Here is a 15,065-nt window from a genome sequence, read left to right as displayed (position 1 = left end):
CCTCACCTTTTCCAGGCACTTTTCTACACAAAGAGGATCCCTGCTCTGGATGTGTTAAGCTAATAATAAATTTACTTCCTTTCACCTAATATGGAACCTTTGAAATAGGAAGTCTGATTAGACAAGGATGAGCTATTTGATCTCAGTCGTTTATTTAATAACCACTGATAATATGCACAAACATTTTCTATAAGCCTCTGGAGATGTAGTTGGAGGTTTGTTAGTGAGGGTATTTCAGAGGTTAAAAGATGGAGGTCATTTCCAGAAGTTGCAAAACAAGCCCTAGAATTCTATGGTGAATTGTACACTTTAAGTGGTGAATTATATGGCATGTGAACTATATCTCAGGAAAGCTATTATAAAAAATAAGAAATTCTACAGCAGCTCTGAAACTTTCTCTCTTGATCAGCCAGGCTGACACGGCACGTTGTTGCTGCCAAAACTTAGTGCCTTCAAACCACTCAAATTTCTCTTATGGTTCTGTACATTAAAAGTCCAACATGGGTTTCAGCAGGTGAAATCAAAGTGTTCCTTTCTGGAGGCTCAGAGGAAAGTCTGTTCCTTGCCTTTGGCTCCCAGAGGCTGCCCACATTTTCCTTGATTCATTGCCTCTTCTTCCATCTTCAAAGCCAGCAATGTTGCATCTCTCTGTACCTTTCTTCCATAGTTACACCTGTTCTCACTGACCCACCTGCCTCCCTTCTCCACTTCATCCAGGATCTCTCTCTGCCGCAAGGTCTGCACCCTCAATCACATCTGCAAAGTCCTTTTTTCCATGTGAGGTGACATATTTACAGGTTCCAGGATTAGAGCATCAATATTCTGCCTCCCACACACTGTTTAGGCTGCTGAGTAAATCAGGCAAATGATGGAAGAATCTGGGGTTGTTTATGAGCACCTCCATCCCCAAAAGCCAACTGCATTTGGGACTCACATCTTGGTGAGGGCCCATGATTGATTGCACTAGGTGTGGATGTTACTCCTCAGCTTCTAGAGCCCAGAGCTCTTCCAAGTAGACCCTGCAGTCATCCAGGATCCAGTGGGTAGGCAAGGCCAGACTTAGTGGTGGCCCAGCCTGGCCTGAAGAGGAGAATGTGCATTTTCCAGGGGAGTGTGGGGAGTCAGTCAAGGTCAGCACCTGCCTCTTGTGCTCTGCAGTTTGCTGTGGGGGTTGTCTTGTGAGCAGTTGGGCCCCAGCACAGTGTCTGTGGACAAGAACCATGTGCATGGGGAGGCCTTAGGCTGGGCCTCAAGGGCAGACCTGCTTGGCAAAGATGACCAGGGCTCTACCTGCATGTCTGGGAGAGTATGTCTTATTCCATTTTGTGCTGCTATAGCACAAAATTACCCAGACTGGGTAATTTATAAAGAACAGAAATTTACTTTCTTGCAGTTCTGGAGGCTGAGAAATCTCCAAGATCAAGGCACCAGCAGATTCGTTGTCTGGTGAGGGTCCAGTCTCTGCTTCCAAGATGATGCCTCAAATGCTGCATCCTCTAGAGAGGAAGATTGCTGTGTCTTCACAAGGCAGAAGGCAGAAGGGCAAAAGGGGACTAGACTCCCGTTGCTAAGCCCTTTTATAATGACATTAATCCACGCACAAGAGTAGAGCCCTCATGACCTCAACACCTCTCATCTCCCAACACTGTTGCATTGGGGATTAAGTATCCAACACATGAATTTTGGAGGACACCTTTAGACCATAGCAGGCAGGAACCTCTAAGTGTCCAGGAGGGACATCTTCCCACTGGGATCAAGAACAGGGTGTCAGCCTGGGGCTGGGTGCAGCTTAGGCAGGGCCCCAGGACCCCCAGCAGGTGCATGCACGTTTATGAACTAGCCACCTGTAGGCCCAGAGGGGTCCACTCCTGGGATTCCACTCCTGTCTGACCTACCACCCTGGGAGGTGGGAGGTGTTGTGGTTCTAGCTGATCTAAGAAAATGTGGCCTGCCCTTACTCCCCAAGCTAGAGAGCTGGTGCAGAGAAAGTCCCTGTGGCCTTGGAGATGCTGAGTCCAAGCTCTGCCCGCCTCCAGAAAGCACTCTCTTCCAGTCCCTGAGGGTCTGGGTCTCCTTTCTGCAAAGCCAGGGGAGTTAAGTGTCTCCTCACTTACAGCCCCAAACCTGACCCATCAGCAAAAAAAGAGGGCCAGAGTCTGGGCTCAGGCCAAACTGTCCTCTCCCAAGGGCTCTTTGAGGAGCAGCAGGGAGAAGCCAAGAGCAAGGGCCTGGGGTTGGCAAGAGGAGAGGGGTCCAGAGTCCTCCAGGCAGAGGGCCAAGAGCACCAGCTCCAAGGGAGAGGTGGCTCCGCCAGCAGCCAAGGGTATGTTTGGGAAGCCAGTCTCACAGGGAGTCCAGGCACAAGCCTCACCCTCCTGGGATGGTCTTTGGAAGAACAAGGCCTTGCATAGAAAGCTATTGAAAAGGCAAAGAGGTGCCCATGCTCCAAAGTGCCCAGTCCATCTTTGCAAACAGTGGTCTATGCCTGCCTCTTAGAAATTCATCGTGGTAACAGTTCTCCCACAAGAGTGATGTACTTTGGGTGTTGAGGGGTTTTTTTTGTTTTGTTTTTTGTGAGACAGAGTCTCACTCTGTTGCCCTCGCTAGAGTGCAGTGGCATCATCATAGCTCACTGCAACCTGCAACTCCTGGCCTCAAGCTATCCTCCCGAGTAGCTGGGAGTACAGGCCCTCAGCCTCCCGAGTAGCTGGGACTACAGGCCCACGCCACCACACCCAGCCAATCTTTTCTATTTTTAGTAGAGATGGGGGTCTCGCTCTTTCTCAGGCTGGTCTCAAACTTCTGAGCTCAAGCGATCCCCTGTCCTCGGCCTCGCAGAATGCTAGGATTATGGGCGTGAACCACCACGCCCCGCCTGGGTGTTGAGTTTTGCTTTAAAAAAGTTAAAACCACACTGCAAACATTTGGAAGATTGAAAACCAACCAAAAAAATCATCCATAAACCACTGTTGAAATGCAGAAAAATGCTTGTTTTAATTAATTTCCTAGCATGCAATGTAGTACTGTGACAGAAGCAGGTGCTGGGCTGGATCAGCTAAATCAGTGATTCTCACGTGTGGTCCCAGGAACAGCAGTGGTAGCAGCAGCACCTGGAGACTTCTTAAAAAGGCGAATGCTCAAACCCTACCCCAGACCTTCCCAATTAGAAACTGGGGGTGGGGCCCAGCAAGCTGTGTTTTAACAGATCTTCGGAACGTGCTCTAGTTTGGAAACCACTGCCTTAAACCTTTGGGATCCGTGCAGTCCTGCCACCTCACCACCCGAGGGCACCAGCAGGCTGTGGTTTCCCCCCGCGACTGCCGGCTTTTAGATTCTCTAAGGACCTGCAACACATAGTAAGACCTCGCTAGACTCACTTCCCCCCCCCCTTCCTTCCTTCCTTCCTTCCTCTTTCATTTCTTTCTTTGTTTTAAATAAAGAACACTTAGGTGCTCACATGGAAGTAATATTCATCAGGTGCTGGGCGGGTGAGGGGTGGGGATGGGTAAACTCACAACCAGTGGGTGCGGAGCGTGCTGTATAGGGGGTGGGCACACTTGTAGCTCTGGCCTGGGGAGGCAAAGGCATTATATGTAACCAAAATGTTTGTACCCCCATAATATTCTGAAATTTAAAAAATAAATAAATAAGAGCCAAAAAAAAAGATATTTACTAAAGTTACAGGAAATTATTTCATGACTATACATTAATATATGTAACAGTATACATAAAATACTGTTGCTAACAAAATGATGAAAATAAATGATAAAATCTCTAATGTGTAAAAAAAAAAGAATGACTGATGATATGTTGGGAATTGCTGGCTAACCTTAATATTTGGGCCAAATTGTTCTGTCACTCTAGTCCTGCCTTTGCAGAGCCAGTGTCTGTTGGTGGTGGTGGAACATATTTGACATGCTGGTTTTGTCTGGAACATAAAGAAATGTAAAAGCACTGGGGTTAGAAACAGAAATGGTCTCCTATTAAAAGTTTATATCCTATAAAAGCAGGATACACCTCCCCTGCGGCCCATCCCTCCCTCTTCCTCTCCTGTGGTTCCTGACTGCTCACTGCCATGGGCAGGGTCCCCCGGTTGAGCGCCAGGCTGTCCTCCCCTCTCTTTCCTCCCTCTGACTGCAAAGCAACCGTAATGAGGTGTAGTTTATATACGTGTACCATTGGAAGGGCTTGATGCATTTTAAGTTTGATGAATTTTGACAAAATGTAGCTACCATCCTGTTAATTTTTTTTAATGAAATTTTTTATAGATCCAGTTATTTGCCTCTCCTCCTGTCCCTCGTCACACGCTGTTTGGCTGCTGCCTTAGCATCCAGGGCCTTAGAATGTGCCTTCAGAACAGTGGGCTCCAGGCCGGGAAGGCTCCCTGGGAAGTGACGTTGGGCTTCCTTGAGCTTCCCGTAGAAGGACAGGGCCTCCTGGCAGCGCTCGGCTTTCTCCTTCGCAGCCCTGGGTTACCTTTTCTGAGAACAACTTAGACCCTAGCTACTTCTCTGAGTAGCTTGCAAAGCCCCAGACACGTATGCCAAGGCCTCCCTGGTTGCCTAGGCTGCTCTTCCTTCGTAGGGCTTTTAGTACAATAAACTATTAAAAGGACAGATTAGATTTTTAGAATTGACTAAAAGTCACTTCCATTAAGGTCCATGCTTTTTTTCCCCTGATTGTAACTGTGACGTTATCCAGGACTCAGCTGTAAACATGACCATTTATTCATTCGACAAGCAGACAAACATTTATTGGTCATTTAAAGTGTTTAGAATCTAGATGCTGGACTTATAGTGTGAACAAGACAAAATGCTGCCCCATGGAATTTACATTCTGGTGGGAAGGATAAGCAATAAACAAATAAGCAGAGAATGTAATACGAGAAGGAAAAAAAGCAGGACAGAGTGTAATCAGGGCGTGGGGCAGCCAGGTGAGGCTTTCTAGGTAAGATGGTCAGGAAATGGACTGAGGGATTGGCATTTGAGCAGAGATTGGAATGAAATAAGTAAGTGAATGCATCATGAGAATATCTTGGGAAATAGCTGTCCATGCAGAACAGCAAGTGCAAAGGCCCTGCGGTGGGAACGATCACCTGGGCTCCTATGTGGAGATGAGAGAATGGTAAGACTGGAGGCAGGAGGCCCATCAGCCAGCCCTTCTGGCTGTCCAGGCATGAGATGGAGGTGGCTTACACAGTGTGGGAGCAGAGCGGGGCCAAGATGTGGTCAGATCCAGGATGTGCTTGGAAGAGTGGACAGCATTTGCGTCTGTGTTAGATGAATTAAAATCTCTCTAGTTAGAGAGATGGCTTCAGGCACTCTCCTTAAAATTCTGTTTCTGTGAAATATATTATTTCTTGAAATAATTATAACGTAGGAAAGACTATAGCTTCATATTCACCCTGTATTCATACACTTTGCCAGAGGAACCCACACACATTCCATTGTTTATCTTACCATTTGCTAAGTGTTAACTGTGCCAACAGCCAAGACCCTCATCAAAGCATCCAGTTCTCCCCACGACCCTCTAGCTTAGGTATTATCCCCATTTTACAGAAAGAAACTGTGGCTCAGAGGGGCCAGGATGTTTGACCACACATCTCCTAAGATGTTTATCTTAAAAGCAAAGGGTCAGAGAGAATTTCTCATCACAGGAAAGACCATGGAATGAGAATGTTGCCTGAAGACAGATGGAGGCAGTGTGTTTGGGGGAAATGGGCTTTGCAGGATTGTAAAGGAAGTCTTAAACTTTGATAGTGACAGCGACAGAAATTGAGCAGCCATTTCCATTGAACGTGGAGATGTGCCAGGAGGGAAGCTGGTGCAGAGAAGGGGCATTTCCTGCAGGCTCTGCCCTTCAGGACGCACAGCCCCCGCTGGCCTTAGAAGACAGCTGCCTGGGCAGTCTTTGTTTCGGAGGCCATCTTAGGGGACAGAGGCCAACACTCCCAGGCCAGCCACTTCGGTTTCACTTGATGATAACCAAATGTGGTCCCCCGCCCCTTCTGTGAGCAGCCCTCCCAGGGGGCCCACCTGTGGGAGCCACCCAAATTCCCATCGGAACGGATCGTGCTAGAGCCTTCAGCTTGCCTTTGCTTCCGCAGGCTTCCATGGAGCACCTGTTACGTTGCATGCTAGGAACGGGGCTAGATGGCTGGAACATCAAAACCGGGAAGACCCCTCCCTTCCCTGAGGGACTCACAACCACTTCGGTATAGCAGAGCATCTTGGCTTGGCCCAAATGGGATTGACCATCTACTAGAAGGTATCAAGATGCACAAAGACCTTTGTTGCTTGGCTGGAGGATGAGAGTTTTGGGGGCAGAGTTGAGTAGGGTGAGAGGACACTCCAAAGGACAGAGATAAGGGTTTGAAGAGGAAGAAGGGGATAGAATGGGGTCATCTGCTACCCTCTGCCTCTGCCCCTTCCCCACCCACATAGATCAACTTCATGGCCCAAAGGCCAGAGCAGCTGGTGGCAGTAGCTGAAGGGGCAGCTCACGTGGTACAAAGACACTGAGTCAGCACAGCTGCACACTTGGGCAGTGTGAGACGAAGAGCCTTCCCCATCCCAGCCCCAGAGCTGGGTTCTCTGGGAGCTTAGAGTGGCCTCATTTCAGAGCAGCGTCCCTGGGCTGCATTGACAGAGTGCAGTGGCCAGCGTCCTCTTTGAGGGCTTGTGAGCCATTGACTGTTAGCCGGGAGGAAAAGGGAAGCAAGCATAAGCGTATGGATGGGCTTGTCCTGCCCCTGGCTGAGGTGCCTCTGGGGTTTCCCTGAGGTTATGGTGGGTGACTGAGAGGGTGGCACAGTCCTCCAGGCTGTTGTAATTTGGGTACCCTGTTAATGAGACTAAACTCTTGTTCACAGCTTGGGAAGCCTAGACATTCCGGTGGCAGAGTGTGTGTGTACCTGGTCGTGTAGTAACCATAGCCCTCCAATTGTCAGGCACAGAGCAAAGACCTTGACACGGGTCATCTCCTGTCATCCTCACAGCAGGACCACGAGGTAGTACAACTATTGCTTCCTTTTTACAGAAGTTGAGGTTTCCCTTGCCTGAGTTTCCCAGATAGCAGGGGTGGTGCCAGGAAACGGGCCAAGCCACCTGACACCCTGGCGTGGGTCTACCTGTCTTTACGGGCAGCTTGGGAGACAGCAACTCCTGCACAAGTTCTAGCCCCAAGCACAGGGCTGGGTTCTGAGTGCATGACTTTTCCCCAAGAACCTTCTTTTTTCCCTTTTAAAATAACTTTATTTTTTTTAATTATAGCTTTATTCAGATATAATTCACATACCATACACTTCATCCATTTAAAATGTGCAAATCAATGGTTTTTAGTATATTTACAGAGTTGTACAGCCATCACCACAATCAATTTTAGACTGTTTTCCTAACCCCCACCCCCGAAATCCCGTACCTATCGGTAGTCACTCCCTGTTCCCCACCCTCCCACTCCAGCCCGAGACAGCCGCTGATGCACTTTCTGGGTCTGCAGATTTGCTTATTCTGGACCTTTCACATAAAAAGAATCAGACAATATGTAGCCTTTTGTGTCTGGCTTCTTTCACTTAGCAGAATGTTTTCAAGGTTCAAAAAGAAGTTCATCTATGTTATGGCATAGATCAGTACTTCATTTCTTTTTATTGTGAAATAGTATTCCACCATGTGGATGTACCACATTTTATTTATCCATTCACCAGGTGATGGACACTTGGATTGTTTCTACTTTTCAATTATGTCTGAATAATGCCGCTGTGAACTCGTGTGTGTGTGTGTGTGTGTGTGTGTGTGTGTGTGTGTGTGTGTGTGTGTATTACCCCTTCACTGCAAACAATGCAAGTGTAACCAAAAAGTACAAAATGAAAGGTCAGAGCCGCCTGAAATCAAATCCTCTCGAGATTCATAGCTGTCATGGCAAACGTCCTGCCCGGTGTCATCCCATTTCCAGCCTCAAAAAAGTGATCCAAACCTTTACCTTGAAGTCCACCCAGCTTCCTCAGAGCTCATGGATCATGCAGGAGCTGACACCATCCCCTGACAGGGGTTCCTTGGAAAGACACTGAGGGCCCTTTGGGCCAGCGCTCTCCACATGGGGTTCTGGGAGTATCCCCGTGTCCCAGGGGTGTCTGCAAGACAATCTGCTGGGCCTGGGAAGAAATGATGAGCGTAGACATAGATACATATAGACATAGATATGTGTCCATGTAATCTTACAATGTTATTAATATTAATACAGAAGTGCTTATGTTTAGTGCATGAATAAATGACTATGCCCCAGTTTTCACTGTTGGGGATGCCCAAGCCCAGGCTCCGAGCACGGCTGCTGTAGGTCATGTGAAGGGCGCCCACCCCCAGGTGGCCGAGGGCACCCTCCTGCAGGCAGCTTGTGCAGAAGCCACTGCTGCAGGCCGCCTGCCTTGACTCTAGTTCTCACACCCAGAATTCATAGTAGCGCTGGGCCGTTGATTGTCTAGGAAGGAAGACTGAGCTGTGTCCACAGACCAAGGGATGGGAACACCAAGCAAAGGAGCCCTGCAGCCCCGCCAGGCACCCCCCAACCAGGCCCTCTGTCTCACCCTGAGCGCCCAAGAGCAGGATCCACATCTGCCTGGATCCACGTGGCCCACACCAGCCCCTTGAAGCCTGTGCCTCTGATCAACCCCCTCTGCCTTTTCTGCCTTGTCCCAGGGGAGCCTATGTTTCCTTTGCAGAATTGTCCCATGCCATGGTGTGCATCCAAGTGTGGAGTGACTCTTCTTGACCCTTCTTGACTACAAACACCTGGGAACCTTGTTTCTATCCTATTCACATCTGAAGCCTCATGGTAGTGCACGGGGCTCCCCAGCAGTTCATTAAATGAAACGAAAGCGGTGAGGACCTCTGAGAGGCTTCAGGGGGCCAGCCAGTGTTGGAGATGACAGGTCTGCCCATTCCCCAACTCTAGTCTGGTTCCTTGGGCAAAGGAGCAACCCGCTGCAGCTGCACGTTACTCTGGGGACAGCAACACAGAGCCGTTTTTGCACTCCTGCTCACAGAAGGAAAGGGCTGGCAACCTCTGCGGAGGAACCGTACCCTGTGCACCAGGGACTGAGCTCTGCTGCTGTAGGTCATACGAAGATGTGCTGCTCAGGACGATCTGAACCACCCTGCACACACCCCCCCCCATATCCGCTGGGATGAAACCCAGGGCCTGTGGGAGGGGGCAGCAGGGGAAGAGGGCACGTGAGAATGCTGAAGGACTTTGCAGGGTGGAGGCTTCGGTGTTTTTAATGGTCCAGTTAAGGGGAGTGTCCACAGCTTCTATCAGTGGAGGCCCAGAAACGGCATAGAAAGCAGGGAAGGAGCAAATGGGCTAAATTCACTGTCTCTCTTCTGAAGGAGCCTGAAGTTATTGTTTGTGATTTCAACTTTAATAATAATATAAATATGGGTTTAATAACTTTCATGAAAAACCTTAAGGAACCACGAACAGAATTAAAAACAGGATGTCTATTTTCCAAATCATTGCAGAAGATAAAAGCAAGCACAACAGTCTTTAGAAAAAAAAATTAAGTAAAAAGAAGCAAAAAATTTAAAGAAGAGAAGCTGAAAAACAGAATGTCAAAATTTAGATGAAGACATTGGCCCAACCACAAGCAATAATGTGAACAATTTAGGTCTCCTTATTAAAAGGCAAAATTTCTGAAATTACATATATTTTAACCTAATATATATATATATAAATACACCTAAATTTTTAAAAAACACACACAAACATGCTTGTAATCCTAGCACTCTGGGAGGCCGAGGCAGGTGGATCGTTTGAGCTCAGGAGTTCGAGACCAGCCTGAGCAAGAGCAAGACCCCATCTCTACTAAAATAGAAAGAAATTATATGGACAACTAAAAATATATATAGAAAAAATTAGCCGGGCATGGTGACGCATGCCTGTAGTCCCAGCTACTTGGGAGGCTGAGGCAGGAGGATCGCTTAAGCCCAGGAGTTTGAGGTTTCTGTGAGCTAGGCTGATGCCACAGCACTCTAGCCTGGGCAACAGAGTGAGACTCTGTCTCAACCCCCGCCCCCCAAAAAAAAAACCACACACACACACACACAAAGGGAAAGAATCAAAGCTTGGACAAATATATCAAACACCAATAAAAATAAAGTAGGGCTGATAATGTTCACACCAGGTAAACAGAATTGACTGGGAAGTACATGGCAAAAGATAAAGGAATTCTCTAAGTGGTGACTACTTATTGGTGCAGGCATGACTTCTGATTGCCGAAATCTAGGTCTCTTCCATTTCCAGGCACAGGGAGGACTGCACTTTCTCCCCCCTTCAAAGTTGGGCATGGCCATGTGACTTGTTTTAACCAATTACATGTGAGTATAAGTCTTAGGCGCCGCATCTGGGCCAAAGCCTTGTTGCCGGGCCTCCCCGCGTGCTCTCTTCCCCCACGTGCTCTCTTCCCCCTGCATGCTCTCTTCCCCCACGTGCTCTCTTCCCCCGCGTGCTCTCTTCCCCCGCGTGCTCTCTTCCCCCTGCATGCTCTCTTCCCCCACGTGCTCTCTTCCCCCACGTGCTCTCTTCCCCCGCGTGCTCTCTTCCCCCGCCTCGCAGGCTGAGGACACACATGTGGCTTTGGAGCTGCAGCACTGGGCCATCACAGGGTGAGGAGCTGCTGGCAGAGCTGGACTTTGCATGAGCAAGAAACAAATCTTTGGTATTTTAAGCCACTGAGATTTAAGGGTTGTTTGTTACCACAGCATAACCTCACATATCCTATCTAATACATATGTTAATACATGCATTGATTATGTACTGAATGAACAATTATATAACTGTTAATGCAGGGATACATAGAAAAAACAAAATCATGGTGCATTTTTCCAACATCAATATCAGTCTTCTAAGAATCAAAAACAGGGTCAGAAGATTTGGCTGAGGAAATATAAAAGGTAAAATGGATGAAATATTTACAGAATTTTGAACTATGTATATAAGTATTCATCTGATTTTCAAAGTATCCATGTGCTATTTACAAAATTGATTAAAACATAGGAACCAATACTTTAATAAAGCAGAAAAGCTTACAAGCACTGAACCCAACCTCGGTAACACCAAAGTAAATAATATGAATTAAATAAAAATTAAATGCTACTTGTGAGAAAAAAAATTAAGTCAATAAGACGATTTAGAAGATGAGAACAGTGAGAATGCCATGTATCAGAACTTTGGGATATGGATACAGCTGTGCTCAGAAATAAGTGTTCAGTTAGCATTTAGGAAAAATACAGAAAATTTTTAAGGAAACCGATATAAATAACATTGTGAAGTAATGAATATATATGCAAAAATAAACAGATTAGAAAATAGCAAAATAATACAATTAATTTAAGAGCATATATCCTGATATCTTAAAAAATAAAGTTAATGAAATAGTTGAACTTTGCTTCTCACAAATCAGGATGTAATTTATTAAGCAGTTCCTGGCTCCAGAACTGATTTTGGAGGAGCTACATACAGGCAGGCATCAGTGCAGAGCTGCACTCACAACACTCCAAAATGTGACCAGCAATGTTAAGCCAGAATCAAGAAGAACTGACACTGTCTGTAATCAGGCGCCAAGAAACAGCTGGCCTGGCCTTGGCTTTTGGCCTGCGGACCTCAACGAAGACTGACTGAACAAACAGCATCCGCCTCTCCATTGTCGGGTCTCCTCTCAGAGCCCCAGAGCCGTGCAGCCCGAGCCGGCCGGCCATGCTTCTGACCTGCTGGGCGATGCTCCCTGAGATGGGCTGGCTGTTTTCCTGCCATTTCTGCTATTCAGCCATTTTCCCAACATCTTTCTCCAACTAAGTACAGATTGCAAATCACAGAAATAACCTGGTGAGATGTGATGCTCATGCATACCTTCAGGATACTCAGAGAACAGATCTCTAAAATACATCTGCAGAAAGATCTAGAAGAAAGTTTCAGCGAACTGTGGTGCATTCTATGTAGAATGCAGGAGGACATTTCTCTATGAATCAGGAGCTAAAATGAAAAGGCAACAGAGTGAGACCAAAAGGGAACCAGATGAGATGAAAGGGGCAAAGGATCAGATACAGAAAACTTAGAAAAAATGACAAAGGCAATGATGAGCTCAAAGGCCACAGTGAGACAGTTAAGAAGAGAATTCGTGTAGTGGGAGATCGAATCAGGGATGTGAAAACAAACTGAAATTCTAGAATGGGACAGAGCAGCCCCTGGGGGCAGGGGTGGCCACGAGGCAGGCTACTCTGTGCCCAGTCTGCCCTAGGAGGGAACTGACTCAGTCGGCCCTCGACTGAATCCAAGCTTCACAAAACAAATCCCTCTACATTAAAATTTGGATTCAGTCAAAAGACCGCACCCCAAGGATCCAGAAGGCCACGTGTGGCCCCAAGGCTCCAGGTTCCCCACCCCTGGACTAGGGCTTGGCAGGTACTCTTCCTGCTCCTGTCCCTTTCCTGGACAGCAGATGGCATCTGTCTGGGGCCTGGACCAGGATAAGAGAGTGAGCACCTGGCAATCTGCCACCAGGGAGCGGTGTTGCCCACTGACTGGCACTCCCTGGGGCAGGGAGAGAGGGCCGTCGACCCACTAGACAAGCTGGGTAAAGCTATGAATGTGGGGCCACTCCCAGAATCAGAGCTTCCGGCCTTACCGTGCCCACATCTTTGATCCAGTCGCTCCTATGTCTTCTCTAGAGAGGTGATGTCATGCCCCACACCTGCTGCCCAGCCTCATCCCTGCGCGAGGGTGTGCTGGGCCCCACGCCTCAACCCAAGGCCTCTTGTGCTGGTGATGCCGATTGTCTCCCACGTGGCCCTGAGCTGGCAGGCTGATGGCTACACACTGACCCCTCGCCCGCTGGCCCCCTTGCTGCTGGGGGGTTTAGCCAATTGGACAAACCAGCAGGAGGAGGCTGGGTGGGGAGAGAGAAGGTGGGTATTTCTCTCTCATTCCACCCTGGGCTGGTGACACATCCCTGCGGGAGCTCCTGCCCCATGGCACAGCTCCTTCTGGAGGACCCTCCCCCCAGCTCCAACTCAGGGGACGGTTTCCTTTCTTCAGCCCTAGGGGAGAGCCTGGTTTCCCAGCGGACTTCTCCCTCTCAGCTGCTCCCACTCTGGAAATAGTCCTTCCTTTAAGCCTCTTCCTATGAGCCTTCCAAATGGAATCCTGCACCCTCTCCCTAACTGAGGGCTCTTCCTAAGGCTCCGACTGTGTCCAGATATTATGGCCTCTCTGGTCACCCCCAGGAGCCCCCTGCTCAGTCTCGTCTCCCACCACACCTGCAGGGTCACGGCCACCAGAACAGGACCCCCTTACTTGTGCAGTGGGGAGAAGGCAGGCCCAGAGCCACCTGCCTGGAGGTGGGCGTGGTGGCGCGGCTCCGCCTCCCCAGCGCCCTCAGCACTTCCATGGCCGGTGTGCTGCCTCCCAGGATAGTGCCCTCCATGGGCTTGAAAGACTGGGCCTTTCCTCCAGGCTTGTTTGGGAGCTCAAGGTGGGGCCTAGTCCTGCTGGGCCAGGGCGTCCACATGTCAACAGCTGAGGACCAGGGGCCAGGCAGGCCCAGTGACTCCTCCCCACTGCCCACCCTGACTCCCCTGAACACTGCGGGAAGGGGAGTGGCTTCCTCCCAGGACCCGGGAAAGCCCGGGGCCTTCCAGCGCCTGGAATCGTGTTTGCCTCTGCTGCCTTCTGGTCGGCCCAACCCAGCTGGCCTTTCCCGAGGAAGCTTCTACATTTGATCTTGGTTAAAAGGCTGAGAAGCAATCCCGGGGAGTCTTCTAACACTGCAGAAGTGCCAACCCCATCCGAGAGGGCTGGGACTCCAATAAGCCACATGCTTGGGGCTATTTCTCCAAGCTTGTGCTGCTATTATTGTCACCCCATGTGGGAGAGAAGCTGCAGATTCTCCAGGCAGCTTGAGATGAGATGCTCGTGGTGAGAAGGTGGCCAGGACAGAGACCTAAGGGCTACAAACTCTTAGGTAATACCACCTAGGTAATCCCTGGAGGTTTCAAAACATTTTCTGTTACTTATTTTTTTTTTGAGACAGGGTCTCACTCTTTTACCCAGTCTGGAGTGCAGTGGCATCATCATAGTTCACTGCAGCCTCAAACTCCTGGTCTCAAGCGATCCTCCCGCCTCGGACTCCCAAAGTGCTATGATTACAGGTGAGAGCCACCATGCCCAGCCTCCTGTTACTTATTGAATATTTCTCAGTCCTCCTTGGCTTTCCAGCAGAAATCCCTGGCTGGGATGACATATTCCAGTTGCTACTGAGGAAGCAGTTGCAGGACTTTAAGTTTGGATGTAAAAGGAGAACTGCTACATTGCAACGTCCTAAGCCAAGAGGTTGAGGGGCTGGCTGTGAACCAGTGAGGGCTAAAGTTGGCAACGGGGTTCTTGTGTGTTGTTTGTGGGCTAACACACAGGACAAGGCTGCTTAGGAGCATAGCATGTGTAGCTTGGGCCTGAGAGGCCCTGTCAGCCTTGGGGTACTAGCAGCCCAGTACTATCCACAGGGAAAACCCTTTAGCTTCTAGAAGAAATTTGCCATCCCTCCTGTCTCTGTGCTTTGGGAAGACACACCTGCCTGGCCACCAGCAAAGCCAGCAGTGAACCCCCTCCCCCACTACCTGGTCTGCCACAGTCCTCCCCATCCCCTGGCAAGGGGCCAACAGACAAAGCTGGGGCACTCCCCTTCATTGACACAGCCACCTGATCCCTGAGCCACAGAGGCAGGAGTGAGGCAGAGGAAGGTAGCCATGCCCTGGGCTAATGAGCATCCAAGGAAAGGGTACTGGAATTGTTCCCTGGGGCACTGGCAGAGGTTGAGGGTGTGGGAAGGGCCCCAAAGGTCCCCAGCTGGAACATGTCTTAAAAGGGGTTTCTCACCTGTGTGAAGTCACTGTGTTGGCTGCCCACCTACCTGAGAATCTGCTGCTGGAGGGCCACTTGGGGACTAAGGTCCCAGGGCTTGGATGCCAGCAGAAAAACCAGGTGCTACCCGCTACCTCCCCCAGCGACAGTTGTCCTCTGGA

At 49.1% G+C, this 15,065-nt stretch overlaps 1 long non-coding RNA gene across 1 annotated transcript; it reads left to right on the top strand.

Annotated features, from left to right (window-relative positions):
• The first annotated feature begins 6,250 nt into the window (after positions 1-6,250).
• Positions 6,251-10,463, top strand: LOC123643845. The gene is made up of 3 exons (XR_006736937.1): positions 6,251-6,267; positions 6,872-7,009; positions 10,294-10,463. It is a non-coding gene; the product is annotated as an uncharacterized LOC123643845 (long non-coding RNA).
• Positions 10,464-15,065: the final 4,602 nt, after the last annotated feature.

Source organism: Lemur catta, chromosome 8 (assembly GCF_020740605.2).
Source record: "Lemur catta isolate mLemCat1 chromosome 8, mLemCat1.pri, whole genome shotgun sequence".
NCBI lineage: Eukaryota > Metazoa > Chordata > Mammalia > Primates > Lemuridae > Lemur > Lemur catta.
This window is presented reverse-complemented; position numbering and strand designations above follow the sequence as displayed.